The following is a 21,942-nucleotide window of genomic DNA, read 5'->3' on the forward strand; positions in this document are numbered from 1 at the left end:
TATTAATGATAATTACATAAAGTTACTTCATTTGGTGAATTTGATGCATTTATTTTTATTAATCAAAAGTTCATGAATAACGAAGACAATTATATGTCCTTTTTATTGACTTTAATGAGTAATGCAAAAAATGAAAGAAAAAAAGTTATTTTTTGAAAAACATAATGTTGTTTCCATCGAATATGTAATCGTGTGACTAACTAATATCTAATAACCACATATAATAACAATGTTGGTACCGTTTACACTTGCAAGCAATTGGTTTTTATTGAATAACTACATATAATAACAGTTTGTCTTCCACAATTATGCAAAGATTTACTCTTCATATGAAGTTATTTTTTGATTACCTGATGAATAATTTAAACAATCGTAGTATCACGAGTGCGACACATTTGATACGGGTATTGCTAGTCCATCCAAGCCATGCTTACATTTACTTTTTCTTATGACCCGCAATAATAGTAGTGTTTATCAGCAGGTATATTGTGGTTTCTTTTCTTTTATGATATCACCGATTGTTATTGTTCAATTAGTTTTTTTAATATAATCTTTAAACAGGTTTATTTTCTTACAAATAATCTTAGTATATGCAAGTGGGACACAATATCATATGATTTTGATGATTCAAAACTTCGTCACAGATACAAGGATTTTACTAAGTGTGTTCTTTTTATATTATCAGTACACTTGATTTATGAAAAGACGATACGCATATTATTACATTGTTCTTTTTATATTATCAGTAAACTTGATTTATGAAAAGACTATGTACATATTATTACATTGTTCTTTTCATATGTATCAGTAAACTTGATTTATGAAAAGACGACACGCATATTATTACATTGTTCTTTTCATATTTATCAGTAAACTTGATTTATGAAAAGACGATACGCATATTATTAAATTGTTCTTTTCATATTTATCAGTAAACTTGATTTATGAAAAGACGATACGCATATTATTACATTGTTCTTTTCATATTTATCAGTAAACTTGATTTATGAAAAGACGACACGCATATTATTACATTGTTCTTTTCATATTTATTAGTAAACTTGATTTATGAAAAGACGATACGCATATTATTAAATTGTTCTTTTCATATTTATCAGTAAACTTGATTTATGAAAAGACGATACGCATATTATTACATTGTTCTTTTCATATTTATCAGTAAACTTGATTTATGAAAAGACGATACGCATATTATTAAATTGTTCTTTTCATATTTATCAGTAAACTTGATTTATGAAAAGACGATACGCATATTATTACATTGTTCTTTTCATATGTATCAGTAAACTTGATTTATGAAAAGACGACACGCATATTATTACATTGTTCTTTTCATATTTATCAGTAAACTTTATTTATGAAAAGACGATACGCATATTATTACATTGTTCTTTTCATATTTATTAGTAAACTTGATTTATGAAAAGACGATATGCATATTATTACATTGTGCAAGAAAACTTTATTATTAAATTTTAATATTAATCACTTTGATTTGTTCCGACATAAATAGTCACACACTTCACAAGAAATGTTTATAAGTGTGATTTATGTCAGAAAAAGTGACTTCTCATGTTTAACTTTGTTTTTCATACACTTTACAAGAATAAGGCTTTTTTTAAATTATTTTACTTTAGTTAGTTTTAAGAAATAAAGGAGCTTCGTTCTGGAGTCAACTCTTGATTTCATTTTCATTTGAATTTGGTCAGGATTTACTTCTATGAAAAAAGTATCCTCATGCAAGATTGTCTGACAACCCCCTGTACAGGGAGACCTTAGACACTCGAGGACAGTGTCTAGTAGGCATTCAAGTTCTCTGTGTGAGTTTTCATATGGTGCACTAAATTTGATTTTCTAGAACAACATACTCCACATACAGCACAAGTATGTGGCTTTTCCCCAGTGTGAGTTCTCATATGAATCTTTAACAAGGACTTTCGAGAGCAAGCATACTGACACACTTCACAAGAATATGGCTTTATACCAGTGTGTGTGCTAATATGTTTCATTAAATCTGATTTTTGAGAACAGGAATATCCACACACTTCACAAGAATGTGGCTTTTCTCTAGTGTGTGTTCTCACATGTGTCAGTAAATTTGATTTTTGAGAAAAAGAATATCCACACACATCACATGTATACGGCTTTTCCCCAGTATGGGTTCTCATATGCTGCACCATATTTGCTTTTACAGAACAAGAATATCCACAAACTTCACAAGAATGTGGCTTTTCTCCTGTGTGAACTCTCATATGTCTCATTAAATTTGATTTAAAAGAACAAGAATACCCACAAACTTCACAGGAATGTGTCTTTTCTCCCGTGTGACTTCTCATATGATTAACTAATCTGGATTTTTCATAACAAAAAAATCCACACACCTCACATGTATGTGGCTTTTCCCCAGTGTGATGTCTCATATGTTTCACCATATATGCTTTTACAGAACAAGAATATCCACAAACTTCACAAGAATATGGCTTTTCGCCAGAATGAATTCTCATATGTGCAATTAAATTTGATTTAATAGAACAAGAATATCCACAAACTTCACAAGAATGTGGTTTTTCTCCAGTGTGAGTTCTCATATGATAAACTAATCTTGATTTTTCAGAACAAGAATATCCACAAACCTCACAGGAATGTGGCTTTTCTCCCGTGTGGGTTCTTATATGGTTCACTAATCTTGATTTGTCAGAACAAGAATATCCACAGACTTCACAAGTATATGGCTTTTCCCCAGTGTGGGTTCTTATGTGTTTGACTAATCTTGATTTTTCAGAACAAGAATATCCACAAACTTCACAAGAATGTGGTTTTTCCCCGGTATGAGTTCTCATATGTGTAACTAAATTTGATTTATTAGAAAAAGAATATCCACAAACCTCACAAGAATGTGGCTTTTCTCCAGTGTGAGTTCTCATATGATTAACTAATCCTGATTTTTTTGAACAAGAATATCCACACACATTACAAGAATGTGGCTTTCCCCCAGTGTGGGTTCTCATATGGTTCACTAATCTTGATTTATCAGAATAAGAATATCCACACACTTCACAAGAACGTGGCTTTTCCCCAGTGTTGGTTTCCATATGTATCACTAATCTTTATGTTTCAGACAAGAATATACTCAAACTTCACAAGAATGTTGCTTTTCCCCTTTTTATTTCTTTGAAGATTGTAATGCTGGGTATGGAGCAGCCAAACTAGCTGATGACATTTCACTACTGCTTTTGTTATTATCCTCGTTGTTCCCTTAAGTGCAATTGTCTGGGTCTCTTTTGCACTTGATTCTCCAGGAATATTAGAAGGATTTCGTGTTCTTCATAAGCCCTGTGACAACAATATTAACTGGTATGATTGATATCTCCCTAAGATTCTAGTTTCTATTCGCCATTATGGGTTCTTTTAGGTGATATTTAAGTTACATTTCTTGAATCAGAATATCTACATTTCTCAATAAAGTGGCTTTTCCACAGAGTGAGTTCTTATATCTCCTGTAATCGATTATTTTCAGAGCAAGAATATCCACAAACTCCACGTATTTTACAGAGGCATTTTCTATTTCTCTGTTTATTTCGATTTATTCATCATTTTTAATGCTGAGGATGAAGCATCCTACCAGGTGACCAAAAATTTAGTATCTCTTTTTTAAAAAGGAATATACCCGCATTTTAAAAAAAGCAATATTTTTTCTATATAAGTTCCCATGTGTGTCACTAAATGTGATATTTTATAATAAAATCACAAACTTAATAAACTTCATGTCTCATCCGTCTCAATCTGTTATTCTGTCTCTTATTTGGAGTTATTGTAAAATTAAGCTCATATTTAACAAAACTAATATTACCTTCAAGGTGTGTTATGGTTTCAGAACTATTTCATAAAATTCGTGAATAATAATGTCCAGTATATAAATCTTCCCACATACCTGCAGTCTTCCAAATCAGGTGATATTTGTTCAAATTATTGTTTAATAAATCATATTCCGTAGGGGTTAATTAGTAAAATCTGCAAAAAATAAAATTGCATTCACGTATTATTATTCTGTTTATTGTTGTCAATATTATTAGATGGCATTCATTAATAAGTTAATGTTAAACATTATAGGAGACATGTAAAAAATAGATTAATTTAACTTTACACAGAAAGGTGTTGATAAGAATAGTTAAAATTATAACTCAAGTTTTTATATAATTTTCATCATAGTAATATATATATATATATATATATATATATATATATATATATATATATATATATATGCATTTATGTTGATGTTACAATAGTTATATATAATTTTCATCATAGTAAGAAAATAAACATTTATCTATGTATATAAAAATACATGTATATTAATGTTAAAATGTTCCTATAGTTGAAATTGTAACTCGAGTTTTTATATAATTTTTATCACAGTAATATATATATGTGCATTTATGTTAATGTAACAATGGTTATATATAATTTTCATCATAGTAAGAAAATAAAGATTTATATATCTGTATATATATATATATATACATGCATTTTAATCTTGTAATGTTTTTACATGATTTTATTATAGTAAGAAAATAAACATTCATATATGCATATAAAATATAAAAATACATGTAAATTAATGTTAAAATGTTCCTATATTATTTTTATAGTAAGTAAATAAATATTTATATATATATATATATATAAATGTATTACAATGTTAAACTGTTTTATATGATTTTATCATAGTAAGAAAATAAACATTTACATATATATATATATATATATATATATATATATATATATATATATATATATATATACATACAAGTATCTTAATGTTGCAATGTTTTCATATGATTTTCATCATAATAAGAAAATAAACACTTATAGATAAAGATATATGTATATAAATATACATGTATCTTAATGTTGCAATGTTTTCATATGATTTTCATCATAATAAGAAAATAAACACTTATAGATATAGATGTATGTATATAAATATACATGTATATTTTTTGTTACAATGAGAGTAAATTAAAAAAGTCCATCAAAATTTTACGTCCTTCAAGTAAATACATATACATCATATATGGATATCCAAAATTATCCAAGAAAATCGACATTGTTTAAATAAGTGTTTGTTTATAATTTTATTTTGATGAAAAATCTGAGAGTGAAATTCTGTATTGTTTTAACATAAGTTTTCCTATTTTTTTCTGTTTGTAAATCATATCATTCTAAGAGTTATTTAAGGAAATATATCTGTTCACCGTCTAATTCACCTAAATATTAACATTTATGTAATTACAAAATAAAAACTGATAAGGCTGTACATGTTTCACCAATTCTGAAATCGGTACAGACATTTTTTTACTAATCATCAATTAGCAAATAATGTGAAAACATTATGAAAAAAATGTCTTACAATTTCAACCAAGTTTTAAGTAATTTTTTTGAATAACGTAATTATTTATGAAGACATTCAAAACATATGGCAGGAAGGACTTTGTTTAAAATATTTCTTTGAACGTTTGTACAAAGAAAACATAATTTTTTAAAAAAACATAGAAAACATTATAATTTTAATAAAAAGCGATGAAAATATGTAAAAAATGCAAGTATACAATTATAATTTTAATAAAAACAAAGAAAACAATATCATTTTAATAAAAATATAGGTAATAAAAATAAACATTTGTACATTCTATAATTATACAATTATAATTTTGATAAAAACTTAGGTAATAAAATAAAATTTCAATATAATTCAACAAAAATATGGTGATCTAGATTTAGCTCTGTGATAAAAAATATAATTATTAGTGGATGTTGCGATTCTCATTCATTATGAAATTGTTTCAAAACTAATGATATGTGTGTTTTTCTATATGTAGTTGAAAATTGTAAAAACTGTTATAAAGTATAAAAATATTATTTTGAAAAATGCACTATAACTGCCAAAAAGACAAAATAAGTAACTTTTTACAATCAGTTTACCACCTAGAAAAATCCAAACCTACTTTTTGGCTACTACCTTTCAATAGCCTTTAAGTAGAATATGCAAAGAATGTACTACACACACACACACACACACACAGATATATATATATATATATATATATATATATATATATATATATATATATATATATATATATATATATATAAGAGATTTAGAAGGCTGTCACAATGCGAGGAATGAATTATAGTCGCTGTTGGTAAGAGGAGATGAGAACAAGTGGCGATTTACAAATCAATAAGTACATATATATATATATATATATATTTATTATGTTTTATTTTTATATATATATATTTATTCAGTTGTATGGTAAAATGTCTTACTTCTTGTTTTAACAGGTCGATTCAAAGCATGATGGATGAAGGGCCGGAAGTTGTGTAGTTATGTGAGGCCTCGGGCCAAATGTGAGTAGGGGATTTATGTATGGTATGATTAGGTGATTAACATGTTTATAAATTTGCTATTTTTGTCTTTATTTTTATTTTATTTATGTATTTTTTTTTGGTTTATAACTTGTTTTAGCGTGAGCTTTTTTTCTTGTTCTCTGTTATGTTGTCTTTATCATTATTACCATTATTTATTTATTTTTCTGCTGATGTGTGGATGTCTCTTCTTTTCTGGGTCATGTAAGTCGCTGCTGGGCTGTGTCCGGTCGGCTACTGTAGGGGCGGGCTGTGAAAGCGGAGTGGGGTTGGGGTCGGTAGCTGGGTATTTAGGTTAGTGTTGCTGGGGGTGGGAAGATAGGCGAGGGGGAGGGAAGGGGAATAGGGGTGACATTCTTTGGGAGTTGTTAATTTGTTTATATTCGTTAGTGGTAGTAGATTTTTATATTTATTTTTTTTTTAAATTCTAATTGGTTTGTATTACTTCGGCTAACTTTTAATTTTAGTTGGTTTGTATTAACTTTTGATTTTAGTTGGTTTGTATTACTTCAGTCACCTTTAATTTTAATTAAGTTTTTTTTTAAATTAAATATATACTGCTGTTTTATTTATTAAGTTTCCTTCACATTTGGCCCGATGCCTCACATAGCTACACAACTTCCGGCCCTTCACCCAGCATGCTTTGAATCGACCTGTTACGCACACCATTTGAAAAGGGAAAATTTTCCGAAATTAATACTGGAATACGTCGCATGAAAACAAGTAAGACATTTTACCATACAACTGAATATATATATATATATATATATATATATATATATATATATATATATATATATATATATATATATATATAAAAATAATAATAAAAATATATATACATATATGTACTTATTGATTTGTAAATCGCCACTTGTTCTCGTCTCCTCTTACCAACATCGACTATAATTCATTCCTCGCATTGTGACAGCCTTCTAAATCTCTTTTACATACCTATCCCACACAATGCTTCAAGCAAACTACATATCAATCCTACATATATATATATATATATATATATATATTACTTATATGTTCACCCCCTTACAAAGCATATCGCCACTTGGACGTAAGGGGCTACTATTTGGGGCCATATCTAGGAAAGATTAACAAGATATTTGTTTATGTTACATTTAAACTTCTGCATATCAGTACAGCCAAGGAAGCATGCAGCAGGAAGGGAATTCCTAAGCTATTCGAGGGAATAAATTATTAGAATAGAAAGCTTTCTGGTATATAGGGACAGTAACAGTGAAGGGGTGAGATCTTATAAGCGGGTTTGTCAGGGATATGTACGTCGAGGGGGTACAAGTGAAATGAGTTCATCAGAACACATTCCATTAAAATATTTGTAAAACAGGCACAGTGATAAAGGTGGACTGATTGGATTGATGACTCTTTTTTAACTTTATCTTAGAGAGAGAGAGAGAGAGAGAGAGAGAGAGAGAGAGAGAGAGAGACTAGTGGTAGATGCACCAGCCCAGATGTGGCAACAATACTCCATGCATAGGCGAATGGTGGCCTTGTAAACGTCCAGGATACTCTCAAGCGTGAGTAGTCTTCTAGCTCGATAGAGGGAACCCACCTTCTTTGCAGTAGCCTTGGCAATGTCTTCTATGTATTTGTTTCAGTTCATATTGCCCGCAAATATTAGGCCAAGGAGTTTGAAGGTAGAATTCTCAGGAAAGGTGCTATTTGTCATGGATATAAGGGGTTGGAGAGGCGTCTTGTAATTGTTAAAAGAGAGCATCTTAGTTTTACTAGCATTAAATGTTACCATCCATTTGCGGCCCCATTCCACTATAGTCTGAAGGTCATTTTTTATTACCTGTCTAGTTGGGGACCCACCGCGATACACCATAAGAAAACCCCCACAGGCCTCATATGTGTGGCTTTGTTAACAATGCATTGTAAATTGCACTGTAGAGAACCTACTGTTGATTTTATAAATTATTTGAATGCCAATGCATAGTCTCATGGTTCAATTGTGCTTTAAACAGAAACATTCATTTAGAATCCTCCCATGTCATATCAAAATACCTACTGTTTATTTTATATGCTGGATCTTTCTACTTGTGTAAGGATAATAGATAAATTAAAATATAAAAAGCAAAATATCCAGTATTATGGTTCAATTGTGCTCTTAACAATAAGATCTATTTCTATTTTTCTTGTGTGGTAATGAAACTTTTCAAATGAAATGTTAGATCGTATAAGGCGTTAACTTTAATCACAATCAGTTGCTCCTTCTTTCATCAGATGTTTTTAAATTATTGATATTTATACTTATCGGAGACATTTCCATACAAAATCTTAGAAAATTCAAGATGGCGCCTGACTCTCTCTTTAACACGGTAAGTTTGAGAAAAGGTGTTATAAATAAAATAAAACTGGATAAAATACTGTTAAAAACTCCCTGAATATATGTTACCGCGACATAGGTTGACATATATTCGGCGGGTTTTTAATAGTATTTTGTCTAGTTTTTTATTTATAACACCTTTTCCCAAACTTACCGTGTTAAAGAGAGAGTGAGACGCCATCTTGAATTTTCCAATACATCGGTAAACACTGTATGGTTTTCGAGCTGAATAAACATGTTACATTGAATAAAAACACGAAAAATATTTCCAGTTAGGTAGAAAAATAACTTATCTTGCCTTTGATAGCATTTATTTGTTATATATTTGTTTTTTGACAACTTTTTTCGAATCTATGTGTACAGTAATACAAACCCTATTATTGTGAAACCCTAAAAAATTAAATATCGAAAAATCTGTTTGTGTATTTAGATATCTAATAATAACTTTGAATTAAATTATTGTTCTTATGGTAAATATTATTTTCTCGTGAATAAACACATTTAGTACAAAATTCAAAATTCAATGCATCAGATCGAAAAATATATTTTGAGGAGAATTCTTAGGAGATTCATATTTTTTAATCGAGTCTGTAATCGTTATTATTTTTTTTATTTATTGGGTTGCAATAAAAATATACTTTTTTTGCAAAAGTTATTTGATGTAATTTTTTAAAAAGTGTTTAAAGAAAAATAATAATTTACCTTTCATTGCTCCAATTCAATATGAAAAAAAAACGGGATAGATTCGTTTTTCTTTTGTTTTCAAAACAGAAAATTTGTTTTGTTTTTTTAAGATTTCTTTAGTGAATTATATATGAAAATATAAAAGAATCAAAATTAAAAGATGAAAAAACACGATTTAAACGTGAAATTGTTCAAATAGAAAATCAACTGCTAATGAACAAAGAAGTTAAGGTCATCGTAATAACACGGTGAAATCATTATTTCGTTCCTTGTGTAAAAATGTCTGTTTTTTATTAAAACGTATCGAATTGTTTTCCTATCAATTTCGGATTATATTTGTCAATGATTAAAGCTTGTTTTCGATATCTTTTGTAAATTTCTATTTTGTGTGTCTATTTCATTAAAAATTAAAATATATGAAAACATAAAAATTAAAATATATGAAAACATAAAAATTAAAATATATGAAAACATAAAAATTAAAATATATGAAAACATAAAAATCAGTAAAAACTGAACATTTCATCATTATTCTAATTAGTCAAACTACCGTTAACATCCAAAATGAGAATAATAGTCTAAATAATTCAATATATAATATAATATAATATAATATAATCCTTATAATAAAAACAACAACAAAAACACGAAGTTAGTAAAATTACAAAAATAGATTTGGACCAAGAAAGTAAACTATAATCATTACATTATGAAACTTGAAACTGATTCGGTTGAACTTAAGATTCCAGCGCAACAAATGTCTCAGTAACATTTATTGAGTAGTTTTCTACCAATATTTTGTTTTATTTCTTATTTTGAAGCGATTATCGAGTCTTCAAAGACATTGCGGTAAGCTTTTCTTGTTCTGCAACAGCGTTCAACATTACATGTTTTTCGCCTTCGGGACAAGATCGCAGTGTAGTATCTGTTCTTCAGATGCTGCACTTCAATTTCTTGTTCTCTGTCAGTGTAGGAGAAATCCTTCACGACTGAGACACTTTTTATTTTTTGTTCCTTTTCTCCACGTTAAAAAACAACCTTGGTGTCTAACTCTGTCCCATGGGGAGGCATTGTAAATATGAACATTATACAATAAATAAAAACACTGCAAACGTATCCGCGCTTCGCACGGGACTTTGCTGCGCACTCGCCCTTCCCCCGCCGACCTTCCCCCAATGTAAACAAAATGTTTTTTTTTTTTTTTTTTTTTTTGGTGGGGTTGCACGATATCTTTTGTAAATTTCTATTTTGTATGTCTAATTCATTAAAATTAAAATATACGCCAATTATGTAAACACAATTTTCGTCTTGCAATTTCATTATTTTCGTACGATGAAACTTTTATTAAAAAATATTACTGGTTTATTTTGCCCTTCTTCTATTAAATGGTACAAAAGTTATATTGATAATATTAAATGAAAATAAAGTTACATCGTTTTATATATAGGGGGGGGGTAATTCTGTGGTGACTTTAGGTAGTGCCTAGTGATATCATATATGGTAAAAAAAATATTATATTTTATATTAAATAAATTATAAAGAAAATCTGTTTCGCAGGCAATTGAATACACTTGCTATGGTATAATTACAATCAATCCTGGACAATTTTATAAACAAAAAAGAAGCAAATAATGTAAGAGATGGTGGATTTTGACACATGGAAAATTGGCCTTGTGTCTGACTAACTCTGTCCTCGTGGGTATGCAAGTAAATGAGGACATTAGTTTTAATTATTTATCTCTAACCCCATACCCCCTTCTCCCGGGCATCGGCGTTGAAAATAAGGGAAATTATGTATTCCGGAGCAGAAGTTTTTCAAACAAAACAACAACTTATGAATTATATGGGCGTACTTATAGTTTAAATGAGCAAAGAAAACTAGGGTAAATATGAATAATCACCCTTGAAAATTCCTTTAAAATTAACAATTAATAAGGTTTTCGGGGGCTAAAAACGAAAATAACGTTTGAAATTACGGCAAATGAGTAGTTTCCAAGATATGAAGAAATGTTAGTTTTAAAAAAAGTGGGGGATCACTTTTCTATAATAATGTAACGTAAAATGAGCACCCACTTTGTGATTACCACATGATGAGAGGTGGATGACAGAGGAAGAAATAAACAGATGCGGAGGAAAAAATCGAACAAAAAAAAACGAGGGGTTGAGAAATGGGTGGAATGGAGGATAGTTTTAAGAGAATTAGAATAAATGAGGGATTTGGGAGTGAGTGGAAGGAAGAGTAGTTTCGAGGAAGAGAGAATGAGATTAGGAGAGAGGCAGGAAAAGAAAAGAGAGAGGGAGAAAGAGGAAGGATAAAGATAGAATGAAAAAAAAGATATATTAGGGAAATGAGGGAGAGAGAAAGGAGAAATAGAAGAAGGGGTGAACGCGAATGTGATGGAGCGATAGAAAGCAACAGAGGAAGACAGAGATTTCGAAAAAAAGAAAGCAACAGATGGAGCGCGGTAGAGAGAGAGAGAGAGAGAGAGAGAAGGGAGAGAGGGGGTAATAGTAAAAAAGATATTGAGACAAACAGGGGAAAAAGCGATAGGGTGTGAAATCATTGTTTATTTGTCAGACACAACACCAGAAAATCCCTTTACAATTAAGTTGAGAGAATTGAGTCTTTTCACAGTTAATCCGTCTATAATGTCCGCCTCCTATAAATTCATAATTTGGGTAAGTGAAAATATTCGTACGCATTGCTCAAATTGGTATAAATGTCAAATTTCCGGGATAATAATTGGAGTTCAACCAATAGACACACGAATTATGTTGGAGGTTGTAAGACATTTTAGTTCATAGATCTACAGGATGTGGCATAAATACTGTTAAAAAATAAAACTCAGATTTATTCCAACCAAATTATTAAAAAACAAAATTTCAGAAAATGATTAGCAAATAATGAAGCAAAAATATAGCATAAGCAGGATTCAAAATGTTTGCTTTGAATGTTCACTAAACTACGAAGTATTTTAGGTGAAATTATCTATAGCATAACATCTAATGACATTTTCTATCAGCATTTGTTCAATTTTATTTTATTTAAGCTGATCCAGAACTAAATGGGTGGAATGCGGAATAGTTCTAAGAAAATTAGAATAAATGAGGGATTTGGGAGTGAGTGGAACGAATAGTTTCGAGGAAGAGAGAATCCGATTAGGAGAGAGACAGAATAAGAAAAGAGAGAGGGATAAAGATAGAATGAAAAAAGATATATTAGGTAAATGAGAGAGAGAGAAAAGAGAAATAGAAGGGGTGAAGCAACAGAGGAAGACAGAGATTTCGAAAAAAAGAAAAGATTATATTATATTATATTATATTATTGGTAGTATTGTTTAAACAAAACCAAGATGTGTCAACCAAAGAGTGCTCCATGTTTAGACAGACAATATGAATATGGGACATAATTCATGCATATATATATATATATATATATATATATATATATATATATATATATATATATATATATATATATATATATATATATATACAGAGAGAGAGAGAGGGGTAGTAGGAAAAGAGATATTGATAAAAACAGGGGAAAAATCTTTTAGGTGAAATTATCTATAGCAGTACACATAACATCTAATGTCATTTTATCTCAGCATTTGTTCAATTTTATTTTAAGAACATTAATATTGTTACAAGATGTAAAGAAGGATTCACTCTCCATGATTGACCACAAAGAATAATCAAGAACGTTAAGATCACGTGATGAGGTCATTCTTGTTTGCTGATCCAGGACTAAAGTTGTCTGTGTTACTTGAGCGGTTTGGCTTGTCGCACCATCTTGCAATCAGCAAATACAGAATTATACAGAATGGAGTTAGTGCGCATTTAAAAATGTCCTCAATGTAACGTTCTTTGTTAAGAACAAGATAAAATAGTCTATTGGAATCTTTTTAAAAATTAATGGAGATTTCCCTCTTTCAGAAATGGCTGCTCAGACCATCACTGACGATGATTTCTTCATTTTGAAACTCTTTCCGGCATTATCAGGTATTCTCACAAGGACTTTTTCATTTTGATGCTTGTTGGATGTTGAAGTGAGAATAACTTTTTATCTGTGAAGATGATGTTATTGAGCGTGCCTTGTCTGATAATAAGGTTTAACAACAGTCGATTTCTGATGAGTTTCTTTGCAATTGTGGCTGCAGAGAGAACTGTCACTTTATTTTTATAAGTTCAGGTGTTCTTAAGGTGTGGGGACGTTGTTTATCTTTGATCAACGAAGTTTCTAGGTAATTATCATTCATCCATTTTTTGAACATTTTGTTGATTTTGAGTTTTTTCCCCCCAACTTGAATATTTCTTGTGCACGTACGTCATTCTCGTGTTGTTCTATGGTTAATCTTCTCTCCAATTCAACATTGTTTAAAAATTAACATCTTTTGTTTCTAAAAAAATAAGAAATCATACATTACATTATCATATAATGACAATTAAATATTAAATTTATTTTAATATTATCATAATAAATAGTTCAGAAATTTTGTAACATGGCTTATGTCCACATTGTATATCGAAAGAAGACACTTTCAGTAGCTGTAGGCGACAGCTAGACGAATTCCTCACGATTAAACGTTGATTACATTTACATGCAAATTACATACAATCAGAACGTTGGAATTGAAGTGGATAATAAATTGGTCGAGAGAAATTGCATATTTCTTGGTATTACAGAGATTAAGGGTGATTAAGCGGAGGGAGTACAGACCTACGAGTGAGAGGTACTTGGAAGAAGTAGGGAAGGATTTCTGATTTTGATTGTATTATCGGGGTGAGCGCGAACGCAGACCCCACACTTAGAAATAGCACGCCCGAGTCGTCCACATTTGGGACGATCGCAAAGGTCAACCCAACCGCAGTGCAATGGATGGGCCTCGCTCTGGGGGAACGACCTTAATGATCACCGTTACCCCCACGTAAGGTAAGTATTATATTTTAACTACCCACCACAGTTTTTATATCACACTTCTATACTAACCACCGACAAACACCAATAAAAAAGCTAAAATACCTCCACATAAGTCTCACTACTATCAGTATATCACAACATTTCATTCACTAATAACAACAATTCATAACAAATAATTTACTATCATTTAAACGTACCAACATTTTCACAAAATACCTCAATTCTTAACGGAACTTACATTTTATTGTAATATTCAATGTCAAGGTCGTTTACATGTGAACAACATAAATTCATAATCTTTTCAATGAGAACAAATACAAACGAATGAAAACTTTTAGAATTCAAACCAAAGCACTAAACCAAAAAAATATTTACGTAATTAAATCAAACAGTTTTGTATTTCATTAATTAGCACTTGTACAGCGTAATCAAGACATAAAAATATAAAAATATTGAAAAAAAAACGAGTTATATTGTACATACCCGTTATGGAATGAAGTTCTCCGAAAAAAAGTAACTTAATTTGATCAAGTACTTTTTTACAGAGGAAATCAAATTTTATTGTAATCGATCTATCATCGCCATTTGGTTATTTAGGGACACGGGGAGGGGTGGCTTTATACAAAGGACAAAATGAAAAAAAGATTAAAAAAGGACAAAGAAATTCTGTGAAATAAGTGAAAAATATTTATCTAAGTATTTTTTCTGCTCATGTTTCAAAACAAAATAATCTCGTAAAAATTTGAAAAGGTTTAAACGGTGATTGGAGTTATCTTCCCCTGGCATTCCCTTCTCCTAAGCGAAAAAAGATGGTCGTTACCCGATCGATCTCATTAAAATTTGATTTTCCTTGGTGAAACAAAAAAATAAATAAAAATAAAAAATAACTGCTGGACCAAATCAAGTGATTTCTTTTTTCATGAAAACTTTAATCCATAACGAGTACATACAATATAATTTTTTCAATATTTTTATTTTTTGATGTCTTGATTGAAGTGTACAAGCACCCATTAATCATATCAAAGCACGGATGAAACAAAAATAAAATAAAAAATATGATCTAAAGAGTTATTTTCTCTTACATGAGCAGTAATTTAAAAAAAATGCTAATAGACGCTATATATATTTTTTTCATATATTAATCTCATAGAATAATTTGCGTCGTCGTCGTCGTCGAGATAATCGATAATATAGCATAGTTCCTGGCTTTACTATAACAGTTATTTTAGGCAAACAACGCTTATAATTAATGTAAATGATATGAAATATACTTTTAAAAGTTATATTTGTACCGACAGAAGGAAAACAGGTTTAGTTTATCAATTTTAATGTAATTACGAAAAAAAAACACCAATTATTTATTCTGCTAATTTGCTAGCGATCTTTCAGAAACAAATTAAAAATAACCAAATTTTTATGTGTAATTATTTTATATACTAGAATCATGTATACAGATTTGTGTACAAATAAATTTTATTCACTTTTATTTTTGAGAAAAAGTATTTTTCTCAGTCCGCCACACACAGTTTTATGTACACACACACATAATCAGACACCTACTATGTGTGTGTGTGTGTGTGTGTGTGTGTGTGTGTGTGTGTGTGTGTGTATAGTAGGTGTCCGATTATGTTTGTTTCATTATATGATACAGGATGAGCCTTATTAAAAAAGACACCAGAAGACAAGAAACATTTAAGCGTGGTAAGCCATGGAGCAAGTCCATGTATTTATTTTTACTAACCACAAGGGACGCAACTCTTGTATTGTTTTATATTAAAAAGTTGACCGAAGGGGACATAACTCATAATATGACATTCCTCTTTTAAAAAAAAAAATAAAATAAAACAAAAAGAATAAAAATTACATAAGGAAGGAACGTTGACACTAGTACAATAGTGTGAGAGTCCAACTAAGGGCTGTTCTCACCATAAGAAACATTTTTGAGTCGGCTTATTATACGACCGGATCTGGATACTTTCTGAGTTCCAGGATGAGTGTTCAGTGTTTTGTGGGATGCTCAGATTTTAGGACGATGTGGTAGTCACTTTTAAAATGTCCTATGCGATCGAACTGACTTGCATATGCATTTTTTAATTCGATGACGGAGTTAATCGGATCTTTCTTTTGTTGAATTGTGCAGTGGAGGCTTATCAGCTCCAAGTCTCTGAGAGACTTGACAACAAAGAATTTTAAAGTTTTCAACTTGTCTTTGTGTCCGCATTGTATGTAGATCGATCCATGCTGTATTATGTTTGAGCCGTTGTATGCTGTCAGAATCGTGTGCTCTTTCTTTGTGGAGCCTGGAATGGGTTGTCCTACGTCATAAACTCTGTTGGGAAACATGTTTCGAAAAGTTCGTAGAGGAAGCGTATTCCCTTCTGCACCTGTGTCCACCTTTGCTTTGAGTATACGAGTGCCTGGTCTATTGGGAAGCTTTATTTTAAGTTCCGTTATTATTTCAGTACGCTCGTCTTTTGGCTGATGAATCGCATTAAAGTTTAACTGCTCAAATTTTCTATACATCTCCTTGGGCTCAGATTTTACTGAGCAGATTTTACTGTTCCGCTTTCTGTATCTGTTTTCTTGCGACTGCTTTTGGCTGTTCGTCGTTTTTGTTTGGCTGTATTTTCTTGTGCCCTCCTTTTTGTTAGTGCAGACTTTCGCCCAGTGGTTCTTTTTGCCACACGCTGAGCATGTGGTGCCCCAGGCTGGACATTTTTCTTTTTCATGTTTATTTCCACAACGTCGACATTAGCTTGTTTTTAATGCACTAATTTCCTGACAATCACCTCGAATTTCATCCATTTGCCGCGTGTGGTTAAGGGACGCTTCGTGCGTTCTACCACTATTTAAGGCCTCTTGGAGTGTAAGCTCCAGGCCTTTCAAAAGTAGAAGTTTTTGTAACTCCGGGTGTCAAGTGCCGGTAATCATTTGTTCAATGAGACGTTCTTCAGTCTCTTGGTTATCCCTAAACCTGCATTTTTTTGCCTGTAGTTTACATCTCGCCATGAAGTCGCCGATGCTTTCCATATATTTTGCTTATATTCACGCATATAGAAACGTGCAATACGAAAATTGGTTTGGGGCTCTAGACGCTCCTCAAATTTTTGCCAAATTGCCTCCGGGTTCGTCCGGTCAGCATTATCGTCAACTGTCCAGGCGTTATATCGCCGTAAACTTTCCTCACCAGACAGCAGTAGAATGTGGTCGACCTACTTCTCCACGGGAATGTTTTTTACTGAGAAATATAATGCGCACCGTTGCTTGAAGAATCTGAACGCTTCAAATAGATTCTCAGACCCCCAGTGCATAACGGGTTCGCTTGCATTAGAACTCATTTTACTTTAATTTAATTATTGTTTTTTTTTAATTATTATTATACTAATATCCTTTTTTTAAATAAAAAAACAAAGAAAACAAAACAATGACATGACTGAATGAAATTGCCGAACTTACTTTGTGCATAGATTTTTTTTTTTTTTAAGATGGCGCTTGTCGTCGTCACCACGTGCGTTTACGCGCAACACGAAGACTGATGTTTTCTTTTGCGTGCATTCTATTTGTGGATGGATTTCTTTTTTCTTTTTTTTTAAAGAAAATCCCCGTAGCTGCCACCATGTCCGATTATGTTTGTTTCATTATATGATACGGGATGAACCTTATTAAAAAAGACACCAGAAGACAAGATACATTTAAGCGTGATAAGCCATGGAGCAAGTCCATGTATTTATTTTTACCAACCACAAGGGACGCAACTCTTGAATTGTTTTATATTAAAGAATTGACTGAAGGGGACATAACTCATAATATGACAATAGTCACTTAACCCACTCATATCTCATAAAAAAAGAAAGCCAACCCATCTGTATACCTTGTCAAATAACCCTCACAATCAAACACATATTAATTGAATGTACTGATTTTGTAACAGTAAGAAATCGATTCTACAAAGAAAACAATATTAAAGAGTTATTTGATAATAACCATCCCCACAGTTAAAAAAAAAATTGGCCTTTATAATTTTTTTTAAAAAGAACCCTTTATACAACGGTCCTGGATATGACCTAAAACTATATCTGATGGTGAGACCCCACCTTGCGGGCCTTGGGGAGTGTGGAGCCACCCTTTTATTGCCATTGCTCCCAGGTCCACTTTGACCCGGAGTGGTAATACCTGTTAGGGTCCCAACTATGGGTTAAATAGAATCCGTCTTATATATATATATATATATATATATATATATATATATATATATATATATATATATATATATATATATATATATATATATATATATATATATTCCATTAAAAATCGTTCCTCAAAATAACTAGATTCGGCATTAAATAACCTGAAAAAGGGTTGATATGCCGTAAAACAAAAACAACCAAAATGGGGTGAAAACGTAGTAAAACATCATTTGACTGACTTCGCTTATTTGAATTATTCGGGCTGCTGTTCTCATGTTGAATGCCAATTTAAATAATTATGTTAACAATTGTTCGACTAACAATAATGATTTGTTTCGTCTTAATAGAAACAAAAAACTGCTTTTTATATCTTCACGTATTTTTTTTTTAACAAATTGCACACACAAAAGTGAAATTTACATAAGAAATCGTAACAAGTCTTAAACATTGACAAATATATTCTACCTTTGATAGAAAACATTTCGACCGACTTAACTAACGAACGGACATTTTTACACGAGGAACGAAATAATGATTGTACCGTGTTACGGTGACCTAAATTCTTTCTTCCTTAGCAGTTGATTTTCTCTTTAAATTCACGTTTAAATCGTGTTTTTCAACTTTTAATTTTGATTATATTATATATGCATATATTTTATTTCTTAAAATATTGAGCTCAGAAAACAAAATCGTATCAATTTAATAGAGAAATCCTAACAAACAAATGAAAATTTCTGTTTTGAACACAAAAGAAAAACGAATTCATTTCGATTTATTTTTCGTATTGAATTCTTTGAATTAAGGTAAGTTTTTCTTTCTTTTTTTTACATTTTCGAAATCCTTTTTTTTTCTTTATTATTGTTTTTACACTTTCCAAAAACTTCCCTTCAATAATGTTTAAAATAATCTTAAAAATTAAAATAAGTATTTTTTATTGCAATCCAATAAAAATATTGATTCCGCCGTGCTTTATAACAGACGTAAATAAAATAAAAGTATAAATCGCTAAATCTAAATACATATTATTCGATTTGAAGTTTATATATATATATATTTTAAATATTTGCTTATTTTCGTAGAAGTTATGTAGTTTCTGTGAAAATATTAATGTTTACCATAAACACAATAAGTTTATTTGAAATTGCTCAAATTGTTAGACAACTGAGCATAAAAACTGCTTTTTCGGTATTTAATTGTTTTAATATTTTTTTCGATATTTTCATTTTTTAATGTCTTGACTAAACTGTACAAGTACCATAGTTTCTGAGAAAATATTAATGTTTACTATAAACACAATAATTTAATTTAAAGTTGCTCCGAGTTATGTAGTTTATTAGAAAATATAAATGTTTACTATAAACACAATAATTTAATTTAAAGTTGCTCCGAGTTATGTAGTTTATTAGAAAATATGAATGTTTATTATAAACACAATAATTTAATTTAAAGTTGCTCCGAGTTATGTAGTTTATTAGAAAATATGAATGTTTACTATAAACACAATAATTTAATTTAAAGTTGCTCCGAGTTATGTAGTTTATTAGAAAATATGAATGTTTGCCATAAACACAATAATTTAATTTAAAGTTGCTCCGAGTTATGTAGTTTATTAGAAAATATGAATGTTTACTATAAACACAATAATTTAAAGTTGCTCCGAGTTATGTAGTTTATTAGAAAATATGAATGTTTACTATAAACACAATAATTTAATTTAAAGTTGCTCCGAGTTATGTAGTTTATTAGAAAATATGAATGTTTACTATAAACACAATAATTTAATTTAGTTGCTCCGAGTTGTTAGACAACTGAGCACAAAAACTGCTTTTTCGGTATATTATTGTTTTAATATTTTTTTACAAATATTTTTCTGTCTACACTTACTTATTATGTCGCTAGAGGATTCCGTTGATTTTTACTGTTTTATTTAATATTTTATATTTCTGAATAGGGATCAATTTCTTTTATAAAGTTTACATTAACTGAGCACCCATTTATTGTCCGTCACTGATTAGCAGAAAGTACATGTAGAGAAAATATTAGTAAATGTTTACAATATAACGAGTGTTTTATTAATTTGTTTCTTCACGAAAGCAAATTAGACACAAGATCGTTTTTTATGTGTGTGGGGGGCAGCTCCCCTAAAAGGAAACACTCTGGCAGTTTCCAAGCAAATACTATTTCTCAGAATGAAGGGGTTTCCCTACATTGACCAAAGGAGAATTTAGCCAGCATGTTTTTTTTTTATCGGGAAGGGAGATTAAAGCCCATGTGTTGTTAACTATTCTGTACTTTCACCTAAAAATTTAATAAACAAAAGAGACTGTAAAAACATTTTTCGGCATAAGAAAACTTATGTCACTGTGCTATTTGTAAAATCCTATTTTCAAGTTAAATTCGAGTTTTACGATATCATTTTTTTTATTAAATTCTTAAATGATAATACAGAATAGTTACAAAACTCTCCTTCTCCACGTTAAGAATGGTTTTCTAAATAATAACGTTAATATTTTGGCGCGGTAACATAATTGCATAAGTATCCAAAACTTTGTCAAAATATTAACATAATATTTATTAATTAGGTTTTTACAAAAATTTAGTTTCATTTTCGATTTTAAGTGATTAGAATCTCATGATGGCATCAAAAATTGAAAGTTGCAAAAATGTTCCGCCTTTCAGTTTCATTATCAGAGTCAGTTCCCTCCCCATTAAAGTCAGTCACAGTTTTGTTGGCCTCATCGACTGCTTCTCCTGCTGGAGCCTCCTCCTCATCCTCTAGTGCTGCTAGAGCCTCCTTTTTATTCTCTGGTGCTCCAATGCTTTTCCCAGGAATAACGTATCCTGGTCTTTGCTTTGCCTTCATGACACGCCCTCCTCACCATGGCGCAGAAGTGTCAGGTTGTTTAGAAATACCTCTGAGACTGAAGTGTTGACTCTGTTAATCTCCTTAGATCTTTCCTCTGCAGTCTTGAGCAGGCAATTGAGGACTGACTGTGGATCTATGGGGTGAAAGCCGCATTTGCGAAAGCCTGCCATTAGGTTTTCCCTTTGATAAGGGAGTTCAACCATTAATTTATGGAGGAGTTTTGGAAACGTGTCTTTAGGAACAGTGACTGCATGTTTGCTTCCTGATTGTTTCCACGCAGTGAGGATAGACCTCCACTTCCTTTTCATCAGACCAAAGAATGCTACAGAAAGGGGTTGACACATATGTGTGACGTTTGGGGGTAGGCAGACGAAGGCTATGTTATTGTCAGTACATTCATGTAAAATCTTTCCTGGCAAGGCAGAGCAACACCATGAAACCAGTCATAAAACATGAGTGGTCG

General features: G+C 30.7%; 1 non-coding gene across 1 annotated transcript; it reads right to left on the minus strand.

Moving 5' to 3' along the window:
- Positions 1 to 14,280: 14,280 nt before the first annotated feature.
- LOC145271512 (U1 spliceosomal RNA) lies at positions 14,281 to 14,443 on the minus strand. Its single transcript, XR_013865923.1, has one exon. It is a non-coding gene; the product is annotated as a U1 spliceosomal RNA (small nuclear RNA).
- Positions 14,444 to 21,942: the final 7,499 nt, after the last annotated feature.

Source organism: Euprymna scolopes, chromosome 46 (genome assembly GCF_053919585.1).
Source record: "Euprymna scolopes isolate OS-2025 chromosome 46, ASM5391958v1, whole genome shotgun sequence".
NCBI classification, from domain to species: Eukaryota; Metazoa; Mollusca; class Cephalopoda; order Sepiida; family Sepiolidae; genus Euprymna; species Euprymna scolopes.